Source organism: Sciurus carolinensis, chromosome 4 (assembly GCF_902686445.1).
Source record: "Sciurus carolinensis chromosome 4, mSciCar1.2, whole genome shotgun sequence".
NCBI lineage: Eukaryota > Metazoa > Chordata > Mammalia > Rodentia > Sciuridae > Sciurus > Sciurus carolinensis.
The window spans coordinates 97,392,065-97,416,993 of NC_062216.1; the positions used below are offsets into that span (position 1 = coordinate 97,392,065).

The window sequence follows — 24,929 nt, forward strand, 5'->3', positions numbered from 1 at the left end:
CGCTGGACGGCGATACCCAGCACCACAACAAACAAATAACAACAACAAAAAACTGGTTCCTTAACACTTTCTAATCATGAATGCATTATATCAGTCTGAGGTAGGAGAGGAGAAATAAAAAGATAGGCAGAAAGGAAGCAGGCAGAAGGACAAGGAGACCACAATCTAAGCACCTTGTGCTAAAGCTCCTCACTCCTTCACTCCCCAAACCAGTGAAGCCTGTCTTCCTCCAGGCCTGTCACTTCCCAAGCCAGTGCCTCTCCCAGGCCAGGCACTCCCAGGGTTCTGGGAAGTCTGCAGATCTTCACTCGCAGTCTTAATGTTGGCAATTCAGTCACCCAGGAAAGTTGCCCTGGGCCCTATTACTTAGCCCACAAATGTGTGTATGTTCAGAACAGACTGAGCAAAAGGAGATACAAAACCAATAAGCGACTGCATGAGCAAAGTGATCTACCTATGAACAATCAGAAAAGTGAGAGATTATACTCCATTTACGTGTGACTTAACAAAATGCTTAAGTGCATTCTACTGTCGTGTATACACTGATTAGAACAAATAAAAAAAATTTCAAAAACCCATTAAGTGGTGCCAGTTGGAGTCGCCCTGGTGGGAATGATTGGGCTGAGCGGAGGAAGACATGTTGCTCTTCGTGGAGCAGGTAACATCTAAAGGAACTGGTTTAAATCCTAATGCCAACATATGGCAAGCAATTCCTCTTGGAACTCCTGATGCCACTCCTGTAACTCATGGAACTGAAAGCTCTTGGCATGAAACAGCAACCACATCAGGGTCTCATCCTGAAGGAAATGCTGAGCTTTCAGAAGCTATGTGTAAGGAATATGAAGTAATTGTATTCTCCATCTTTTGAAACCACAAGAAACACTACAGGCATTGAAGAACCACTGATGGAATGATATTAGGGCCTGAAGAGCTGAGTTACCAAATATAGGATGTTTCTGGAGAAAGTAGTTCAGCAATTTCTACAGAAGACCTAAAAGAATGTCTAAAGAAACAATTAGAATTTTGTTTTTCACGAGAAAACTTGTCAAAGGATCTTTATTTGACTTCTCAGATGGGTAGTGATCAGTTTGTCTCAATTTGAACAATTGCCAACATGGAAGAAATAAAAAGGTTGATCACAGATCCTGATCTAATTCTTGAAGTGTTGAGATCTTCTCCTATGGTACAAGTTGATGAGAAGGGTGAGAAGGTGAGACCAAGTCATAAGCGTTGTATTGTGATTCTCAGAGAGATTCCTGGAACAACACCAGTAGAGGAAGTGAAAGCTTTGTTTAAAAGTGAAAACTGCCCCAAAGTGATAAGTTGTGGGTTTGCACACAATAGCAACTGATATATCACTTTTCAGTCAGACACAGATGCCCGATAGGCTTTTAAATACTTAAGAGAAGAAGTTAAAACATTTCAGGGCAAGCCAATCATGGCAAGGATAAAACCATCAACACTTCTTTTTGCTAAGAATGGTTATCGATTAACGGATTCTGGTATGTATAGTCAGCCCATTCAAACTCAACACAGTATTCCTCACCAGTCTTTATGCAACCTGTATATAATCCCCACCAACAGTACTCAGTCTATAGTATTGTGCCTCAGTCTTGGTCTCCAAGTCCTGCACCCTACTTTGAAACGCCACTGGCTCCCTTTCCCAATGGTAGTTTTGGAAATGGTTTTAATTCACCAGGATCTTTTTTTTTTTTTTTTTTTTACCAGGATCTTATAAAACAAATGCTGCTGCTTGAATATTGGTTGACCATTCCAAAAAAATCATGTGAAGCCTCATTTGAAGTCATCCAGTTGTTCAGAACATTCAACAGAGGGTTCTGTGTCACTGGGGGATGGACCATTAAACAGATCTAGTTCAAGGAACTTTCCACCGGAACGGTACAACCCTACGGTAACAGGGCATCAGGAGCAAACTCAACTTCCCAAGGAGACTCCTGTTTTACAAGTGGAACAGAGTGGGGACTATGATAGGGGCAGGAGAACTGCTTTCAGAGGTCGAAGACTACGAGAAGATGACAGAGTCCCCAAACCCCATCTTTCAACAGCTGAAACAAAGGCTCCAACACCAAAGTTTGACTTAGTAGCTTCAAACTTTCCTTCACTACCTGTCAGTTCATCAAGAATGCCAGGTGAACTGATTTTGGAGAACAGAATGTCTGATGTTGTTAAAGGTGTCTACAAAGAAAAGGAGGATGAAGACTTGAGAGTTAGTTGTCCAGTGCCTGCAGAGACTGCAAACAGACTGCACTTCTGCCCAGCAACTTGATATGAGTACAGTCCTCCATATACAGTTTAGCTTCTTGCATTAAGCACAACTCAGCAAGAAAAGGATCTGAAAGAGGAATCCACTGTTCAGAAGGACGTTCTCAATCAGATGACTATACCAGTTTCTTCTCCAAACACTGCAAAGACATCATGGGCAAGTACTGCTTCACCAAGTAATAGTAACATAAATGCACCTGCAGCTGTGACCCTACAGGAACCTCGAAAGTTAAGTTATGCTGAAGTGTGCCAAAAGCCCCCTAAAGAGCAAGTTCCAGTTCTTGTGCAGCCACTACGGGAACTTGGCTCCAGTGTTGTGTCTCCCACCAAAAATGAAGAGACTGGAGTTCCTGGGCTGGGGATATAGCTCAGTTGGTAGAGTGCCTGCCTCGCAAGCTCAAGGCCCTGGGTTCAATCCCCAGCACCGCAAAAAAAAAAAAAAAAAAAAGAGACTGGAGTTCCTGAGAAGTCCATTGAAAAATCACATGAGAAGCCAGAAGCAAGGGCTAGTAAGGATTATTCTGGCTTCCAAGGCAATACCATTCCCAGGGGAGCAGCTGGAAAAATCAGGGAACAGAGACACCAGTTTAGCCATAGGCTGTACCTCAGGGAGTGACTCGACATAATGGCAAAGAGCATTATGTGCCACCCAGATTGCCAAAGTAAAATTAAAAAAACAAAACGATTCAAAAACTTTCTCTCTTCCCATTAATTTTTCTATTTTTGTTTTCGATTTTAATTTACAAAGATTTTCTGCCTGGAATCAATTTTGAGGGTTCAGATTTAGCTTGAGAAATTTTAAAAAACAAAACAAAACAAAACAAAACAATAACAACAACAACACAAAAACCAGTATACATCCTTCAGTATAGGAGATGAGGGAGTGAGAAAAAATATTTTTTAAAGAAGCTTTTCTGTAAAAATTAGAAATTACTTTTAAAAATCTATTTAAAGTTTGGCTTGGAGAATGTCATCTCTGATTATATGGCCTTGTGTTGCAAAGTAGATCAGTGACTGGGGTGTGTCTGTGAGTATGAGTGTGTGCCAGAGCGATTTAAGCCAAGTCTGTTGTCATGTTAGTAAATGATTTGAAAACTGAATGTAATACTTGAGTAGATTTTTATTCTAGTTTGAAATTTAGTCTGTCTTTTCAATTTTATTAATATTTCATTCAACAGGCTGTTAAATTCTGATTGTACTTGGAGATGTGACTACCAATCACTTTGATACTCAAGGAAAGAATGGGGGCTATTCAAAAACTTCATCTTGGACCTGAAGTGATAGGTCAAGTGGATTTTAGAGGTTTAAACTACCCTGTGATCCATCATCCCACCCCTTTAAGATGGGAAACAAAACTTTTTTGCTACTTCATTTATTACTCTTTGTTTTTTGACTACCTACCCAGAAAAGCAAAATAACCAACCACCTACTGAATTGTATATTTCTGTCTGCTTTAACTAGTTCAGTCAAATCATATAAAGGTTATAAATTTGGAAATTTTGTGTTGAATTATTTTATTCTTCTATTCACATACTCAGAATTTTAGTCCCAGAAAGGTGGAGCAGATTGACCATCCAGTAATATATTTGTTTATTGGAATAATGTAACTAACTTTTTTTAAGTGTTAAATAGTATAGAAGTAAAGAGAAAATTTTTATAAAGGCTTAATTTGGGGGAAAATTTCATTTACAGTATATTTGTCGCCTTGCTTCCTTCCTCTTCTCAAAAAAAAAAACTATATATATATATATATATATATATATATATATATATAAACACAGTTTGGAATTCACTGAAACAGCAAGAGATTTTTATGATAAGGTGATAAAGATGGTTGAATAAAATTAATACAGAATTTCTCAGTGAATAAAGTTGTAGCTATCATATATTAAATAGGCAAATTTATATGCTGGTATTTAGAAAATGGCTAAAATATTAAAAACCATGTTGCATTAATCTGTTTTAAGTCATACCATGTAGGGTCGGGTTTTATTTTTTTCTCTCAGGGATAGTTTGTAACAGGAAGAACTGTCCCTTATGTTAGTGAGTTACATATGTACAAATTGAAACTGTAAATTGTGAACACTGGAAAGCAGCATTATGACATAGAATAAACATCTTAGTAATATATTAAAATGAATGTGAATGGAAGTTAAAATTACATTACTGTGAAACTCATCTTCCAGCTCTAAGTTTTGGAGATTTGTATTAGTAGGTAACCGTTAAGAGCTTTGAAAACACTGCATATTTCTGTACAAGCCAGAATTATTATTCAGTTTGGCAGTTGTTTTTGATTTGGTGAATTGATAACATGGTATAATATATTTATGCAGTTTGAAAAAAAGGATTACTAATCATTGGCTTACATCTAAAATAAAAGTGCTTATTTTGGTGTACTTAGATAATGCTGCCGTTGGCAGAAATGAAACATTTAAAGTGTTAACTCCTTGTGAGTACATTGGACTTAATAAACATTTTGTGAAAATCACTTGGTAAGAATTATAAACTTAATTATTGCACTTAAAATGAAGCATTAATTTTTTTTTAAACAATGTGTCACAGAGGTAGGCTCATTTTACTTGTATGCTTATGTGACTTATTAGTCCACCAACTTCTAAATTCTAAAGGGTTGTTTGTTTTCTGCTTTTGAGGATTGAACCCAAGCCTCGCGCAAGCTAGGCAGGCACTCTATCAGTGAGGGATACCTCACTACCTCCTAAAGGTATACCTCCTACCTCCTAAAGGTTATAACTGAAACATAAGAAAGGAGTTCTTTTTAAAGAAAGCAATCATATCCTTGCTTTTTCTTCAAATGTTATTGAAAGTAAAAAAGCTAAAGACATGACTTTTTTTTTTTTTTTTTTTGAGCAACATGACCATTCTTTCTTTCTTTATTTTTTTTAATGTTTATTTATTAATTTTTGTGGTGCTGGGGACTTGAATCCAGGGTTTTGTGTTTGCGGGGCAAGTACTCTACCAACTGAGCTATCTCCCCAGCCCCATTTTTATTTTTCATAAAATGTAATTTAGGGCTGGGGAGATAGCTCAGTTGGTAAAGTGCTTGCCTTACAAGCACAAGGCCCTGGATTCAATCCGTAGCACCGCAAATAAATAAATAAATAATAAAATGTAATTTAATTTGCCTTAGTACATCTAGTAGTTCCCATTTGATGGGATGTATAGGGATGAATGTGTGTGTGAGTGTGTATATATATAATATATATTCACAGAATGTGTTTAGCACTTATTTTATTGAAACAGATTTAATGTTTGTATTGATGCCACTGAGTTGTGTGAAACTGTTGGCTTGTTTTCCCAGCATTAGTCTTAATTGCTGAAGGTGGGTGTTTATTATACTTCAACTACTTATTGCTTCTGTAGATAGAAGGATTGAAATCTCAATTTTTTCTTTTCTTTCTCTTCATCCTTGTGGCCTAACATTTCCTTGAGCTGTTGGAGGCTGAAAGTAGAAAGATAGAATTATATTGAATGTATGATACAGTCATACAAGTTGATCACTTTCTACTTCATGTAGAAGGTACATAGAGACATTGGAAAACCTGCCTCTATTTTCTATCCTGATAATTAAGGTTTTCATAATATCTAGGGTCTGTCTCCAATCTTGGTCATCCTAGTTTTGCTAATATATAAACACTGGCATTTAAAAAGATGATCCATCCAAAACATTTTTTTTCACCTTCATTTTAAAGGATAGGTCTTTCATTGATAGGGAGTAGTTGTCTCTTATGTGCTTAATCTTCAGGTGATCAAAAAACAAAAAGAATTCTAATTTATTTTTGTTTTCTACAGGGAATGGGGATGCAGCTCAGTGGCAGAGCACATGCCTAGCATTAGTAAGGCCCTGGGTTTGATTCCCAGGTTTTCAGATTCAAACTAACAAAAAACAACAACAAACAAACAAAAACTAATTTATTTTTGGTTCCTAAAGTTCCTTAACTTAGCTTGAATATTGTTTCACATTCCTTTTTCTTTTTAAATAACCACATTTGCTTTGAAAATGTTTAATGATGGAATGTTAGCATCTTCACTAGTGTAAAGGAAAACAAGAATATTGCTGAAACAGGAAATAGTATTTAAAAGTTACTGAACATTTTCTCTAGTTTTATTAGTTATGGCCTTAATAATTAGTTTCCTGGCTTAAATGTCCACTGGGTTACCTTGACACAGTTGAAAAACCCTGGGGCTGAGTCGCTGATATTTATATTGGCAATATATATTAACCAAATTTTAAAAGTAATAGGTTTTTTTTTTTTATGGAAAAGACAAAACTCAAAAGAGAGACAGTGTATTCCTTTTGAGGTATTTTTATAAATTCTTAGCTATAATATATAATGGATTTTTTAAAATTTTTAAAAATAGTTCCTTAAATTTGATGGCCACTAGTTCAAATTTAGAATTTTTTGGCATGTTTTTGTAGCAAGTCTGAGCTTTGAAGAAGACGTGTGGACATTTCATTTTCATTAGCTGAATGAAGACATTTTAAGTTGAAAGAAATTTTGTTTTCAAGTTGAGAATAATTTCTTTTGAAATTCACCAGATTATTAAATAATTTTGTTTATTTCTAAAAGATAAGAACTTTTTATGAATTTATGGTAGACATCTCCTAAAAGTGGAACTCAGATATCTATCTACAGGCTGTGTATTAAATGTTTTTATTTTCAGTTGTAACACATAACACTGATTAGTTTATATAAAAGAATTATCCACATCAAGCTTAGATTTTTTTCCCTTAAAAATAAAACCTGTTTAAGGTGTCCCTTGAATGGCATATCTTAAATACTGGGGGATCAGAACCAGTTATCTGGGTTCTAGTTTGTCCATTGCTTAGGTTTGTTCTTGTTGTCAGAGCTGTCCCTCCAAAAAAATGGCGTGACACATGCTCTTTCATAAAATGTTAAATGAGTACATTCTTGTATTTGTATTTGTTTTTAGCGTTGCCAAGGTGCTACGGGAAATTAAAGTAACAAAATTAGAAAAAATAATATTATAAAGCAAAAAAAAACCCAAAACCCCCATTAAGTGTTTCCCCAATGTTATCTCGTGATCAGATACCTAAAGAAGGCTTCAACCTGAGATTCTGAGGACTGTGAGAATGGAAGGTCTGGCGGTCCATTTTCAGAACACAGTATTTAGCTTTATGTAAAATGAAAGGGGGATGTAAGAAAGGCAGCTGGAGAGGAGAGCAGAATGAAAAGGTACAAGCCCTTAACACCCCAGGGAAAAATTCACAGCCCCTTGACCAACAGGAGGTGAGAAGCACCACCTGACCAACAGAGAGAAGTTGTGTAGGTGCCAAAAGGCACTCAATCCAAGGGGGCTTTCCCACCACAAGAGAATAAAGGGAAGCAAAGGGAGGTGGACAACTAAAGGAATAGTTCTTTAAAGAAAACTGTGGTGAGCATGTTAGAAATAGTAAGTGTGAAGCCAGCCTGGTGCTTCACCAGAGCTTACTTATCTGTCTAGGCCTAGGCTGGACACCATGGGTGTGGTAGAAGGGGCAAGCCAAGGTTCAGCCCAGCTTATCGAGACACACTGAGGATACCAGATGGGTGTAACCATGGGGTGGAAATCCACAATCAGGACGTATAAACTACACTAAGCCCCAAGCCTTTGGAGCAGCAGAACAGGAGCAGAACTGGAGAACATCAGAGAGAACGCCTGACGCTGCGCTCCCCCGCGATCACCGCCACCGCTGAGAAGGACCTGGACTACAGCTCCTCACTGAGACCCGTCGTGGTAAGCCTGCTCCAGGTTCAGCACTAGGAGGAACAGGTTAGGCGTAGAATAGGGCTGAAGGGATGTGTGATACCTTGTGTGATGCGTAATAAAATTAAACTTGGGCTGTGGTTGTGGTTTAGTGGTAGAGCACTTGCCTTGCGCATGTGAGGCACTGGGTTCGATCTTCAGCACCACACAGAAATAAATAAATAAGTAAAATGAAGATATTGTGTACATCTGCAACTTTAAAAAATTAAAAAATAAATAAAAAGAGTTGAACTTGCCAATTTACTCCTATTCAAGAAGGCACTCCTGACAATAACCCAATAGGAGGTAGTAAAACCTAGGTGACATTCCAGAAGACTGTACACTCCATAATACTCAGCCAATGAGGAACTGGGGGAGGGACTTTGCACAGTAGGGAATAAAACACAGGTTGTACCCAACCTGTGGGTCCCTGATCACCAGGCACGCGATCTTGCAAGACCCTCATTAAAGGAAAGCCTGGGATTACAGGTGTATGCCCCCACACCCGACTGAACTTTTCCTTATACTTCATATTTATGTACACTTACTGCATTACAAATTAATACTAAAAAGTCTAGAATATTCCAGATGGTAGCGTATGCCTGTAATCCCAGTTGCTCGGGAAGCTGAGGCAGGAGGATCACACACCACAGGTCAGCCTCAGCAATTTAGTGAGAACCTGTCTCAAAGTGAAAGTTAAAAATTAAAATGGGAATGTAGCTTCCTTGTGAAGAACCCTGGGGTTCATTCCCAAGTGCAGGGAAGCAGGGCGGTGAGAGAATGCTAAAATACTAGCAAATAGATTTTAAAAATAGTGACAATAGGGCTGGGGATGTAACTCAATAACAGAGTGCTTGTCTAGCATGCACAAAATCCTGAGGTCAATCCTCAGTACATATTAAAAAAAAAAAAAAATGGGAGAATACTACTGGCCCAATCCTATTGTTATACTGTGTGTGTGTACAAATATGTAGCAATCAATCTCACCATTATGTTTGTTTGTTTGTTTTTTGCGGTGCTGGGGATCGAACCCAGGGCCTTGTGCTTGCAAGGCAAGCACTCTACCGACTGAGCTATCTCCCCAGCCCCTCACCATTATGTACAACAATGCACCAATAAAAATATGGAGAAAAACACTGGCAATACATGTAAATCACACATTTATTTTTTAATTTTTTTTAGTTGTTAATGGATCTTTATTTTATTTATTTATATGTGGTGCTTAGAATCGAACCCAGTGCCTAGCACATACTAGGCAAGTACTCTACCACTGCACTACAACCCCAGACCCACTTTTTTTACTTAAAATTTTTACTTGTTCTAATTGGTTATACATGACAGTAGAATGCACTTGACACGTTGTACACAAATGGAGCATAAGGTCTCATTCCTCTGGCTGTACATAGTGCTGAGTCACACCAGAGGTGTAATCATGCATGCATATAGGGTAATAATGCCTGTCTCAGTCTACTGTTCTTCCCATCCCACAGCCCCATGCCTTCCCTCACTCCCCTCTGCACAATCCACAGTTCCTTCATTCCTTCCTACCCTCCACTCCCACCCCATGAATCAGCATATCAGAGAAAACATTTGGTATTTGGTTTTTGGGGATTGACTGATTTCACTTAGCGTGATATTCTCTAGTTTCATCCATTTATCTACAAATGCCATAATTTCATTCTTCTTTAAGACTGAGTAATATTCCACACACATTTTTTATTTAAAGAAAAAAAGTATATTCCAAACCCACCCCCAAATTTTCAATGCAAAAAGAGGCATTATTTTACATTTTTGTAAATCTCTTTGATGTCTAGCCAACTAGACGCCTGCTGGACTGCCATATCGGTTACACTGTCGATGTTATGGGGCGCAACTTAAGAACAGACTGATCACCACTGAGAAGTCCAAATTTGAGAATCTTTATTTAGCTGGCCAGCTGACTGTCTCACACAATGCCCCCAAAAAATGGCTATTGGGAGAACAACCCCGACCACAGGGTTGTAGGAGTTTTTATACCAAAAATCACATCAATCATAAGTGTCTGTTGCTGTGATTCAAAATTACAAACTAACATCATGAGATCATCAACAGAGGGGGAAGTGGGTCAAACTGACCCTTACCTAGGTACAAACTAAAGAATGGTTGCTAACATCCACACAATTACCGTTTACATGGTACATTGGTTACTACATAGGAGTTGCCATTGGATCTTATTAAACATGTCACACCAAGTAACTGATGATGGGCACAGAGGTGGGGTGTTCCCATGGGAGAAACTTATTTCCTACATAACATGGAGTCTCAGAGCAAAATGGAATCTGTTTAGTCATTTCCCTTAGAGTCTGGCCTATAACATTCTCATGGAGCCAGATCTGTCAGCCCATCACACCATATTCCACGTAGTCTCTGCAAAACTCCTTTTTGCATTCATGAGAGAATGAAAGTGAAGCAAGCAAGTAACAATTTGTTGTTTTTGTGAAGCTAGTTTTGACCTAGGGGACCCTTGATATTGTACCAGAAAAGGTCCAATTCTGCTGATGCTAGTTAAAGTCAATGACTCAAGAGACAATGGAATATTACTCAGCCTTAAAGAAGAATGAAATTATGGCATTTGCCAGTAAATGGATGGAACTGAAGACTACCATACTAAGTGAAATAAGCCAAACCCAAAAAACCAAATGCCAAATGTTTTCTCTGATAAGCAGATGCTGGTTCATACTGGGGGTTGGGTAGGAAAGAATGAACAAACTTTGGATCATGTATAGGGGAATGAGAGGAGGGGTGGGGCAGTGGGGATGGGAAGGACAATAGAATGAGACAGACATTATTACTCTATATATGTGTATGAAAAAAAATTTTTAATAAAAGAAATTTATCAAAGAATCCTCCTAAGTAAATTTAGCAAGAATCCACACCATTGTATTTGATCAAGCTTTTCAGCCTTCATATCACCCCAGGATATCTGATCAACTTGTCTTTTCTTCAGCAAGAATCTGTTAGATTGCTTTATCCAGAATCTCCCACACTCTGATCACACCATGCTCCTTGGCTATAAATTCCCACTTCTCTGTGCTGTATTCAGAGTTGAACCAACTGCTCTTCTCCACTACAAGACCATTGCAGTGATTCATACACATATTGCAATGATCCTGAATAAGGTCTTCCTTACCAAGCTTTAATAAGCATTAGTATTTTAACAACTGAATAGATACCATATTGTTGGAGGAATGACTTGTTGAATACAGCAAGTGTGCTCAGGGAAGAATGTACCATGTGCTATATAATAAAATGCTGACTAAAATCTCTCTATGTTAGGCACTCGCTGTAGCACACACCTGCAATCCCAGCTAGTTGGGAAACTGAGGCAGAAGACCACAAATTCCAGGCCGGCTTGGGCAACTTTGTCTCAAAACATAATGCAAAGGGCTGTGGGTGTAGATCAGTGATAGAGCATCTGCCTAACATTCCTGAGACCCTGGTTTAAATCCCTAGTGCTTAAACAAAACAAAAACAAACTAGAAAAAAATATGTATTTTTTTTAATAGATGGCTAAATGAGAGAAGTACTGAGGTACTTAAGGATTAGGGGGATTTGGTGGCGTATTCCTCAGATAATATACTTTGTCTGTGTGTGTCCTACTTGTGATCTAACCCAGGGCCTTGAGCACGCTAGGAGCTTTACCATGGAGCTACACCCAGTCTCAGTGCCATACCTGCCTCCACCAGTACCATAGTTCTTGATTACTGTATTGTAAACCTGGAAATCATTTTATAAAAGTTATTCAACTTTGGTTTTTCTTTCTTTCTTTCTTTCTTTTTTCTGGTACTGGGGATTAAACCCAGGGGCACTTAATCACTACCACTAGGCCACATCCTCAGCCCTTTTTATCTTATATTTTGAGACAGGTCTCGCCAAGTTGCTGAGTCTGGCCTCAAACCTTGTGATCCTCCTGCCTCGGCATCCTGAGTTGCTGGGATTCCAGGCATGTGCCACTCTGTGGGCTCAACTTTGGTTTTCTTCAGTATTATTTTCATTATTCTTGGTCTGTTGAATTTTTAGGCTCAGGTTTCCAATTATCTTGTCAATCTGAAGGTTATTTACATGACCTTTAACAGAAGCAAATAGATTTTACTCATGGAAACTGTTCTCTATCCTTGCCTTCTGTCATACCATTCTCCTAGTTTTTCCTCTATGCCCTTGGTTATTATTGTCTTTTTAAGGCTTTTTCCCTTCCCTTACCATTAAATGTGGGAATTTGGATGTTTTAGTCCTGAATCTCTTTTCTCATACTATACTTCAGATAAGCTCTTTCATATCCAGATATGTAATCAACTGTAGAAGGAGAAATTTACTTGTCTTAGTAATAATTTAGCTGGTCCAGGCTCATGGAGAGCTATTCACAGATCTTTACGTATCCAGTTTCCTTCCATTTTCTTCCTTGAATTTTCTTTTGGGCAGGAGATATATCCTACAGTCCATTATATTCGCTTTCTGTTGCTGCCAAAACAAATTACACAAACTTAGCTGCTTAAACAAATGATAACTACTTTTGGTCAGGCCTGGTGGTGCATACCTGTAATCAAAGTGACTCAGGAGGCTGAGGAAGGAGGATCACAATTTTGAGGCAAGCCTCAGCAACTCAGAGCGACCTGTCTCAAAATAAAAAAAGGGTCTCAGATATATCTGTGATAAAGCACCCCTGGATTCAATCTCCAGTACCTAACAAACAAACTTATCTCAGTTCTCTGAATCCAAAGTCTGAGCACAATGTTGCTTAGCTGGGTTTTCACAAGATCTAAATCAAGGTGTCCTCCTGGCTGCTTTCCTTTCTGAAGGCTCTGGGGAAGAGTTCATTTGGTTGTTGGCGGAATTTACTTCTCAAACTTCCATGTGTTCCCTACATAGTCAATTCAGGAACAGTGGTTTAAATCCATGTTAATGTGTTCAGTCTTCCGTTCCCCTCTACCAAATCTGATCTCTCCCTTTTTTTTTAGTACTTGAGATTGGACCGGGGTTTTATCCCTGAGCTACATCCTCAGTTCATTTTACTTTGGGACAAGGTCTTGCTAAATTGCCTAGAGTGACCATGAACTTTCAATCCTCCTACCTCAACCTCCTAACTGGGATTACAGGTAAGCACTATGGTGCCAGGTTTGCTTTTGTAATTATCCTGGGACCACAAAACCTCTCTAGTTTAAGATCATCTGATTGCTAACCTAAGCTACTCCAGCATGGTCCCCTTTTCAAGAAACGTAACCATGGAGTAACTCCAGGAAATAAAAGACCTAACCACCCAAAATTCTACCTACCACATCTGTGTATAGAATTTAAGAATATCATGGATTTGGAAGGCAAGATAATTACCTCTATTTTTACACGTACTGAAATGTATCATTTCTTCAATTATTAGCAACAAATCCAGATAGTAGCAGTATCAGTAGTAACCTTATCACCATAAAATTTGCAGATTTTTAAATAATATTTGAGTTAAAAAAAAAATATTTGAGTTAATGCAGAGAATTTTGAAATATCACTTATGTTCACCTTGAAAATCACTGTCATTTGTTCTTGAAAGCTCCCAGAAACCACTCCAGACAAGGGAACTCACACAAGAGATTTTATTAGCAGATGAATAGAGTGTCTGCCCTTAAGGCAAAAGAGAAAGGAAGGGCAAGAGAGAGTGAGTGAAAGTGAGAGAAGAGTAAATAACAGGGAAATTACCCTTAAATAGTGAAAGTCCCTGAGCTAATTGGACCAATGACTGACAAGTTAACAATCTAGATTACAAAATAGTGTGAGGAGGGGGCAGAATCAGGGAGAAATAACTGCAGCCTTGTTCCTTACATTCCCCCCATATTTGTTTTTGCAAGATCCTTTTGGGCATATGGGCAAAGATCCATCTTCAGTGACTGCTTCCTGCTGTACATGGGTATAGAATTGGTTCAGGGGAAGATGTCATTGCAGTAGGCGGGGTTTGGGGACTGGGTAGTTCCCCTGGGGAGTGCACTGCCAGGGACCAGCCCTAGCAGCAGTCAGGGGTCTCTGGTGGATGGGAAGCATCGGTGAGTTAGAGAAACAGCAAACAGAGACAAGTGTTCTGAAGCTGAATCTGAATCTTTATTTTGCTTACAACTTCTTATACTTTCCTTTTTGGCATTAGTACAAGGAAATTTTTTTTAAGTAGATGAAATTAGAATTCGATCATCCTCTAAGTCATAACAAGATATAATCATCACAGAGAACCAAAGCAGGCATGGCAACCCTTTCAAGGAACACAAAACAGTACATTTCAAGGACCACAGTACATTTTTTCCCATCTAACACTTTATTATTACATAAGCTAAAGTAACATTTAAACTAATGATTAACTTATTTCTGAAACAGTATAGATCCCATGACGAACTCATCTTTCCATGAACCCTGCCTTGACATAGATTATAGAAAGAATTTATTCAAATAATTTTGTAAATACCACATCAAAGCTCAGAGGAACTGATCCCTATGTATCTAAAAAATAACTTTCACAGCTTCAAATAATGAAGAAATCTCAGGCCCTCACAAATTTGAATACATCCTAATTACTTATTCTTTAATTTATCTAAGTAATATAAAGCTTATATGATTTTATATCCTGATACCATAAAAATCTTCCCAGTAATCCTCATAACTTAAATCTAAAGATATAGATAATGTAGAAAGACAAAACTTTTGTGGGTGAATGTCATGCCTATAACCCTCAAGAGGTATTCAACAGATCTGTGTCAAGTGTTGAACCATTAATTCCGACAGAACCATGTCAAGTATCGGAGTGGTGGGCAATAGACATGGCAGTGCACGTGTAGCCAGGTTCTGATTCATCCTTTACAAGGTCCTGATAGTCCTATAATACAAACTGGACAGATGTATTAGGAATAAAATCCAATAGTTAGAAAAACTGACAGGGTGAATGGCAAGAAAGACAAGAATGTAGCTGGCAGTCCAGTCCTCACGGCTGGGTGTAGTTCTCTTGTACCATGGTGTTCTAGTCCTTGCCTCCAGAATGGGAAGAAGTGTGGAGGGCTTGATGCCTTCAGCCTGAGGCAGAGGTCCCACTGGGGTGGCCAAGTGTTGATTGGAAGAAGCCTGAGGGTTAGAAGCTGAAAAGGAGTTTGTGGATTGAGAGTAGAGCTTAACCTGAGTAATGTGTAGCCATCCTGGTAAATCTCACACCTTGACAGTCATTGGTGTAGCCAGAATCACCATATGGGGTCCCTGCCAATAGGACGATAGAGGGGCTGTGGCCTCCTGAGGAGGCGAGATAAGAACTTGGCCTCCTATTTGAAGAGGTCAAGCCCGGAGGCCAGACAAGGGTCTAGACAGGGAGGAATTGGCATAACCCTGTAGGAATGCCTGAATGTGATTTAAGAGAAGAATATGAGAAGGAAGAGGGGAAGGATGGGAGGACCACACATCAGCTCAAAGGGGACATATTGGCAGGTATCTTTGGGAGTGAGTGAAGATGCAGAAGAGCAAGAGGCAGGAGCTTCCAGGTGAGAGGCTGACTCCTAAGTAAATAACTTGAGGTTGAGAAAGCTGTACACTCTGTCAGCCAGAAAATTTAGAAGCTTAATAGTGTCTCCTTGCGAGTCCTCAAGAGAGGGATTACATAGAAGATCATCAACATACTGTAAGACAGGAGGAGTCGAAAGTAAGAGGCAAGATCATGAGATGGTGTTTGGCCAAAGAGGTGAGGGCTGTCCCAAAATCCTGTGTGAGACCTGTCCAGGTCAGCCAAGAAAAAACTTGAGAGGTCAGTCCATGCAAAAGCAAAGAGATCCTGCAAGTCAGGATAAAGGAGGAGAGTGAAAAAAGCATCCTTCAAATCCAACAGAAAATTATGGTGGAGGAGGGAATAGAGGAGAGCAAGGTGCAGGGATTGGACACAATGGGGAATATGGAGACAACTGCCCAGTTGATGGTGTGGAGATCTTGCACCAAATGGTAAGATCCACTAGGCTTTTTAACAGCCAGGATGGGAGTGTTATAAGGCGAGTTGTGGGGCCCAGGAAGGCTTTCTGCCTTAAATCCTGGATGACTGGTTGAAGCTCTAAGAGGCTCCTTTGGGAAAGGGAATATTGGGCCCGAGCTGGGTAGGACATTAGATCCTTCAAGCAAATGAGTACAGGCAAGCATGTTGCTACAGAGGGTGTGTGGGTATCCCAGACCCTGGGGTCAACAAGGGAGGAAGGAAGGAGATATGAAGACTCAGGTTGAGTTTTATGTTCAAGGTCATGAGAAGAGCAGCAGAGGAGTCTTGGCGGAGGCTCATGGTAGGTGAGAAGGAAATAGAGGCACCCAATTTAGTCAGGATGTCCCTTCCCAGGAGGGAAATGGGACATATAGGAATTATCAAAAAGGAACGAGTGAAGCAGATTGGTCTGATATGGCAACTTCTTGGAGTGGTTTGTAGGGGGGTGATATGGTTTTCTCTGTATCCTGAGAATAGAGGACCTGGCAGGGGAAGTGGGCCCCCAAAACTCCCGCAGCACTGAGAAGGTGGCTCCAGTGTCTATAAGGAAAGGGAGCTGCCTGCCTGCCACTGTAAGGGTCACCTGGGAGCTCCTGAATGGTGATGGTCAATGGGTGTAAAAGTCCCTGGCCCCTTCAGTCATCCATTGCCAATCCCAGTAAGTCACTGGGGGAAGGGGGTGACCTGGCACTTCTCTGAACACGAGGGCAATCCACTGCCCAATGTCTTGGTTGGTGGCATTTTGGACAAGGACCTGGGGGATGCTGGGGGTTGGGGCAGACTCACGCCCAGTGGTCCTCTTTTCCACACTCAAGACATGGGCCTGGAGGTCTTCTGGGAGCAAAGGTGTCCCTAGTAGTCGGCTGGGCAGATCTAGCTGGCTGAAAGGCTTTGGCCAGCATTAGGTATTTTAGTTTTGTTTTTGTTTTTGTTTTCCTTCCCTTCTATTTTACACCCTGAATGCCACTGCTAGAACCTCTGGCTGTGGGTGAGGGGGCCCCCTATCCAACCACCTCATTTAAGCCTTTATGTCCGGGTAACTGAGGAAAAAAAAAAAAAAAAAAAAAAGTCATGAGTAACTGTCACCCTCTGGAGTTTCAGGGTCCTGGTTAGTATATTTGAGCATGGCCGCTGTAAGGCAACTCAGAAAGGCAGATGGGTTTTCAGTCTTGTCCTGTATTACTTCCTGAAGTTTATCATAGTTAATAGGTTTAATGGTGGCCTTACAGAGACCTGCAAGGACGCAAGTTTGGAGCCCATCCCATTGTAGTTGCCCGATCCCTGTGTTCTAGTCCCATTGGGGCCCCTATCTGGTACTGCTTCAGCCCCACTGGGATGGGCTGGGGTTGATTGGTGAACCTCATCTGCATAATTGCACACCTGTTCCCAGACTCTCCTGCGCTCCTCAGGGGTCAAAGTGCTGGACATGATCATGTAAATATCATGCCAGGTAAGGTCATAATACTGAGTGAGATACTGAAGTTCTTGATAGTTTGCAGAGTTGGATGTGAAGGAACCTAACTACTTTATCTGGGAAAGATCGGAAAGTGATAAAGGAACATGGACTCTGATCACTCCCTCTTCACCAGCCACTTCCCATAGGGGGGCTAGAACATGTGCACAAGACCATGTGATGGAGGACTAGGCAGGCTGGGCGGGGGTTGGGGTGGAAGCAGAAACAGAGCAGGGCAAAGGAGATGGAGGAGCAGGGGCCAGAAAGACATCTACTGTAGGAGACACGTATGGGGGTGGTGTCGCAGAAGGAGGAAGGATTAGGAGGGGGAGAAGCAGCCAAAAGGAGGTATTCTGGTTTGCAGGAAAAGTCAGGTTTAGTGCCCAAGAAAGAAAGCTTGAGTATAAAGAATTTCCTTCCACTTGCCTACTTGGTCACAGAAGTTGCATAAGTTCCTCAAAACATTAGTATCCAAAGTGCCATTAACCAGCCACCTAGGTTGATTATCCAAAGGATACTGTGGCCAAATATCATTACACAAGCAAACAAGTTTTGATGGCTCTAGGTCAGGGATCAGGTGAAGGGATTTAAGATTTTCTAGTAAACACCCCAAGGGTGAGCCTGCAGAATGGAAGACCTAGATCCCATGGTGGAGACTGAGAAACAACCAAGTCAGTGTCCAACACGTCCCAAGGTCACAGACTAGTTGGAGATGAGAAGGCAGCACAATGATGGATGTTGTCACTCCTGTGAGTGTGTGCCAGGCAAAAACCGAGAGCTCCGAGGACCTGACGTCAGGATTTTCGAGAGAGAAAGTGAAGAGGAGCCCCAACCCTGAGAGAGAATCTCCACCATAAAGATCGGGGACACACCTGTCAGAAAAGGTCAACTAAGGGGGCCAGCTATAACTGTAAAAGTCGTGGCTGGGGGAAGCCCACTCCTCAAGCTCCTCGAGAGTGCCAGATGATCAATGGTTGAGTCTCAGGTCAGCAGAGGAGTGTTTACGTGGACCTAGGGGAAAACTCACCAATCTGAAGCCAATGGTAGATGTGCAACCGAGCGTCCAGAAAATGGAAAATGAAACCAGTGTCTGGGGGTCTGGGGTGACAGATGGGATTCCACTCACCTAAGTGGTGGTAGAAGAGCCCATTCAAGTCATGGCACCAATGAAAGCACCCAGAAACCACTCCGCACATGAGATTTTAATAAACAGGCGAACAGAGTGTTGGCCCTTAAGGGCGAGAGAAAGGCAGAGCGAAAGACAGTGAAAGTGAAATAGAGAAAAGAGAGCAAACGGCCCAGGAATTACCCTTAAATAGTGAAAGCCCAAGGGCTAATTGGACCAATGACTGACAAGAAAGTTAACAATCTAGATTACAAATTGGTGTGAGGGGAGGGGGCAGAATCAGGGGAGAAATAGCTGCAGCCTTGTTCCTAACAGACCTGGTATTGGATCTTTTTGTTTATTTATTTTTTTGATTTTTTTAGTTGCCAGTGGATCTTTTTATTTATATGTGGTCCTGAGTATCAATCCCAGGGCCTCATACATGCCAGACAAGTGCGCTACCACTGAGTCACAACTCCAGCTCTGGTATTAGATCTTATTTATTGTATTTATAAAGAAATGCAGGGTCAGGTGCAGTGATTCAAGCCTATAATCCCAGTGGCTTGGTCAGGAGCTATACCCTAGAGTGAGGCAACTTAGCGAGACAAACAAAGTATAAAAAAGGGATGGAGATGTGGCTCAGAGGTTAAGAGCCCCTGGGTTTAATCCCCAGTACCAAAACAACAACAACAAAACCCCTAAAACTGGAAATGCAGGTCTGTGGATGTAGCTCTGAGGTGGTGCTTACCTAGCGTGTAGGAGGCCTGGGTTCAGTCCCCAGCACTGAAAAAGAAAGAAAGGAAAGCAAGCAGCAGACAGGCTGGCAGGAAGGCATATTGCCTTATCACGTGTCTGCTTTTTCAAATATTTTTGATAAGTTTCACATTGAATTAATCTTTATCATCTTACTGTACTTTATTTTGCATTCAAAAACATTATTCTAAGAATGGGTTTGTGGATTCTACTGTAAGTGACTCAGTGGGTCTGTTAGGTCATGCAGAATAAAAATCAAACACATCTGCTGGGTGCCTAGGCGCATGCCAGTAATCCCAGAGGCTTGGGAGGTTGATACAGGAGGATCATGAGTTCAAATCCATCCTCAGCCAAAGGGAGGTGCTGAGCAACTCAGTGAGACCCTGTGTCTAAATAAAAAACAAAATCAGGATGGGGATGTGGCTCAGTGGTCCAGTGCCCCTGAGTTCAACCCCCACCATCACCATAAAAAGAAATCAAACACAGCTAACAGAAAGAGTAAGAATTGTTTATTGCATTGATTTACATACCAAGGTGGTTGCCCCCTAGGCAGAATAGCAAGGAAATCAAGGGACGAACAGTATATATAAGGTCTGGGGGCTAGAAATGAATACATTCATAGCTGGGCACAGTGGTGCATACCTGTAACCCTAACAATTTGGGAGGCTGATGCAGGAGGAGCACAAGTTAGAGGACAGTCTCAGCTGTTACGGAGTGCACGAGATTTACAAACCACCATGACTATTGAACCAAATTGAAAGGGAAAAAGGGTTTTAATGAGCATGCCAAGCAAGTGGCTAGGAGCAGGCTAATGCCTCAAAGAACTCCCAGCACCTGAATTTTGGAAGTACAAAGTTTATAAAGCAAACTCACAAAAACCACAAGAACAATCAAGGCACATGTAGGTCAGAAAGACCCTGTAGAGACAGATATTTTGATTACATGAGAGGACTGTTTTGATTATACATTTTAGTCATTTTATTATACATCAGGGCCATAGTCAGGGACATGGGAAGGTCCTAGGTACTATCAACATAGATACAGCTTCAGGAGACTGAGAGGAAAACATTATAAGCAAGCATACAATGAAGTCAGGTCTGAACAAAATGATACTTTGGTTTTTTTCCATTTTAAGTAAATTAGGAAGACCCTGTCTCAAAATAAAAAAATAAAAAGGGCTGGGGATACAACAGAGTGGAAGAGTGCCCCTGGGTTTAATCCCCAGTACCATTTAAAAAAGAAATTGACATATTCATAAACTATGTTGCAATGTTATCACCAAATCTGCATTATTTTATACTTGACCAAAAATGCTTGCATTTGTTTCAAAATGTGCATAGAAATCTACCCTAATCCATATCTAATTGAGTTTCTCAGTTTAAGGCAAGGGAGTGTGGTCAGATTTGCTTGTATATTCAGTGTTCTCTTGTTCTTAGTCTTGAACTAGGAATGTCCTTTGTGAAGGATATGGAAATGACAACCCAAAACAGTGTGGCCTGGGAAGAGGGAAGGAGGAAGAAGGCAACATTTTGATAACATTGATCCTTTCCCAATAAATCCTTTCCCAGTGACAGGACAATAGACTCTGGCGGGAAAGAGAGAAAAGCACCAAATGCAGAACTCTGGACCCTCCATTCTTGCCCAGTAAAAACAAATTTCAAATTCTCATAAACTGTTTTCTGAATGCCCACACTGATATGTTCTGTTAAGGTCTTCAATGGTTAAGTCATCTCCCAGTGTATAGCCTCTATAAATCCACACCTCCCCTTTAATGGGGGCCATTTTTTCTATCCAGAAAGTGAACCATCTAAGGCCTGAATTTGATGATGAATAAAAGGCATGACTGGTCATGAGGTCTGCTTCCGTCCTGGTTATTTGTACTTTCATTGTGGTGATGAAACTATTTTGGTTATTTTTGTTTACACTTTGACCATTTATCTCAAGATAAAAGAACTTGTAGTTCTTTTCTTTTAATAGTCACCAATTTAACCCTATACTCCTGCCTCACTACCAAACCGCCAAAGAAGTTTGTGGAACAAAAACAAAAACAAAAAAAAAAAAAACCAAAAACAAAAAGCAAAACAAAACAAAAACAAGCAAAAAGAATGCCTGTTCTCAAGAGTTATCTTCCTTTGTGTGGTTGAAATTAGGTTACCACCATTTTTACATTCCAATCCAAGGGAATGGAAAAACATAAAGGTATCTTCAGATCAACCATGCTTTTAGGCAAAATTTGTATGTAGTATTTCTGCTCCTGAGTCATTGTGAAAATGGAAACTTGGCAATACATATTAGCTGCAAGGGAGGCTTGGGGAATATACTCTCAAATTACCTGCGAAGTGACTATGTGCAAAGAGGCTCTGTGCTCAGCTAAATACTAAAAGAACAGGAAATATTGCAGGGGGAAAAACCAAGGAAAGAAAAAGAAAACTAATGGCCTCATTTACAATGAATCCTAAACCAACAGAATTTCTTTGTATAGACATGCTAATGATGTCATGCTGTTTTTCTAAAACATGATTGATAAAACTGATAAGACTAGGCGTTAACAAGCCTTATGGCCAAGTATTGTGCTCTAAAAGGATTAAGAACCTTTGCTTTTTTTTTTTTTTTTTGAGACTGGGTCTCAGTAAATTAAATTGCTGAGGCTGGCCTTACCTTTCAATCCTCCTGCCTCAGTCTCCAGAGTTTCTGGGATTATAGGCATGTACCACCTGGCTTTTGAAGGTTAGGAAACACAAGGAGAGGGGCTGTAATTTATGAAAGCAGATACTGCGTGGCACAAGGAGACCGATCTGGATGCAAACCACACGAATCATCTCAACTGTTTATTCAGGAACAAAATTTTATGCAGAAACAGGGCAATGCTGGTAGACCCACTTTCCTAGTGGAAAATGAGCCACTGAACAAAAAAAGGGACTGGGCTTGTATAGGTTATCCTGAGAAGTGATTTAGTGAGTGTGTCAGTTGGGGCACTCAGGAATTTGGGGTCTGTTTTATCGATTAATGAATGTGTCAGTTTGAACGCTCAGGAATTTGAACTTTTTGAGTTGGGGGTCTGTGGGCAGCATCTGGAGAGGATTTGTTTGAGGAGAGATTAATGCTTCCCAGAGACTATCATTTTAGGTTTGATGAAACACCTTCTCCCTGCCCGTGACCAGCATCTGGAAAGGATTTATCTTGGGAGAGATGAAAGCTATCAATCTGTGGCTTTCTTTTTCACTCCCTTTTCTCAGGTCTCATTATTTTGGGTGGTTTTTCATTTTCCATATCTAATAGAAATTAGATTACAGTCTAGTGTAATCTAATCTCTCTCTCTCTCTCTCTCTCTCTGGGGGGTGTCTTTTCTTAACCTGTTCTGTTAAATGACAAAGTTTAATATGACACACTGAGTGTAAATCTCCTCAAGTGACTACAATGTAAGCTCATCCCTTGAGTATGCTTTCTGGTTCATGAAATTGCCTTCTTCCTTCCTTCCCTTCTTTCTTTCTTTTTTGGTACTGAAGGATTGAATGTAGGAGCACTTAACCACTGAGCCACATCCCCAGCCCTTTGTATTTGTTATTTTGAAACAGGGTCTCGCTTAGTTGCTCTGGGCCTTGCTAAGTTTCTGAGGCTGGCTTTGAATTTTTGATCCTCCTGCCTCAGCCTCCTGAACCCCTGGAATTATGGACATGTGCCACCACACCTGGATGTGTTCTTCCTTTTTGTCTCCTAGTTGGTGATTTTTCAGAGCTTCTATATTGGTGAATGTCCCTTGTACTTCAAGATTGGTGCAAGGACCAAACACTTGGAAATCAATCTTTCTTTAGCCAATGGAAACAGGAATAAGTCCCCACAGGTACCTGTTAACAGGAATAAAGCTTTCTGGCTGGATTTGGCCACCTGCCCACATAATAATCAAAAGATAGGAAAAGGAAAAATGTATTTCATGCAGTTTGATTAAACTGGGAAGAAGCAGCTAGGTTGCTTCTCTGGTGGGACCCACAGATACCTCAACCAGTGCGACCAACCTCTCGGGTCCGGTGAGGGGTAAAGAGGAATTAGAATATAAAGATTCACAAACACAGATTTTTGAAGATTAAGCTGGGATCAGGTGGAGCTCTGCTCTCTGATGGAGATGTAGATCTAAAGAGTTCTGCCAGAAATCTTTATTTATATATGCCTCATCAGATTTAAGACTATGCAACATTATTCTGGAAAGTTAAAGAAACTAGGACTTCTGTGTAGCTTTTCTACAGTTGCAATCCACAGTTGCAAAGTGCAATGTTAGGAGCTTTGTGTAGCTGTCAACAAAGTCCATTGTTAAAAGTTACCGTAAAGCGGGCAGGAACAGCAGAAGTGGAGCTGGTGAAACACTGTGGTTCTCTAGCGTAAGAATTTCTCTATTCCCAGGAGCTATGTGCCTGAGACCAAGGTCAGAGCCGATAGGACTCTTGCACAGAGCCTCCTCATGCAGGGCATTGCAACAGCAGCTAAGCATCCTGTGCCCTTGCACAGAAACATTCCCAGGCACCAGGCATGCCACAGTCATGAGGTCATCAGAGACCCCTAATCTCAGTCACTGCTCTCCCATCCTCTATCACCCTCTCCAAACACAGAAACAATGAGAATGTATAAAAAACAAAAGCCAGGTGATCTACATATGCATATTTAGTTAGCCAGCGACAGGTGTGTGTGGGTTCAATTTACATTCTCAGCTTCCTTGACATCTCCCACGCCAGGCTGGGGCAGTCCTTCAGCCTTTACTTTCAGAGTGAGGAAGTTGCTCAGCAGGGTTCCAGCTTCACAAGGAGTCTGTTAAGGACACATGGCATAGAGAGCATAAACCTAGTCCCAACAGGAGTTATAGCTCCCAGTTATTGAATTTGCTGGGCCTTTAGACTTCCTTAGGCTGTATAGAGTGTGTACCAGATTTTTCTGGCAACAACACTCTCTTGTTGTGCCCAGTGGCTGGAGACCCCACAAAGACCACCAGAGACCACGATCAATGCAAGCAACAAAGAGTCATTTATCAGCAAGCTCGAGCCTGGTCCTCCGCGCACTCGGTAACCGGTGCGCTAAGAAGCACTGAGCCCATGTTTAGTAGGGTTTTTATAATGAAAGGCAAGCAGTTTTACAGTGCTCTTTTTGATTGGTTAACATATAGAATTGCATACAAAGCATGTTATTTTAAGTTCTGGGTCACCCTGACCACCGAAAAGAGGGTGGTCATTATTTTTAAGTTCGCTTTTGTGTCAGCAAAGTTTGCTTTTGGGTCAGCCTGACCGCTAGGGGAAGGGTGGTCGGCACCTGGCCCTCACAGATAAAATAAGGGACGAAAATACTTTGCGACTTTTCTGAGGGGTTGAGGACAGTTTGGGAAAAGTCTCATATTTACACAAGTGCAGGCTTTTTCTATCTTTTCACTCTCTCCCTTAAATTTGTTTTTACTTGTTGACTTATGTGGTTAGGCCCCGGAAACCCCATATTTAAGCCAAGTGCGACACCCTTAGACAAGCTGTTCCAAGTGAGGACTATGTATTAATTCATGTAACTATCTAAAAATCCTGAGATTTGTA

General features: G+C 40.6%; 1 pseudogene; it reads left to right on the forward strand.

Annotated features, from left to right (window-relative positions):
* The first annotated feature begins 637 nt into the window (after positions 1–637).
* On the forward strand, positions 638–2,949 carry LOC124983523 (la-related protein 4-like; annotated as a pseudogene).
* The last annotated feature ends 21,980 nt before the right edge of the window (positions 2,950–24,929 follow it).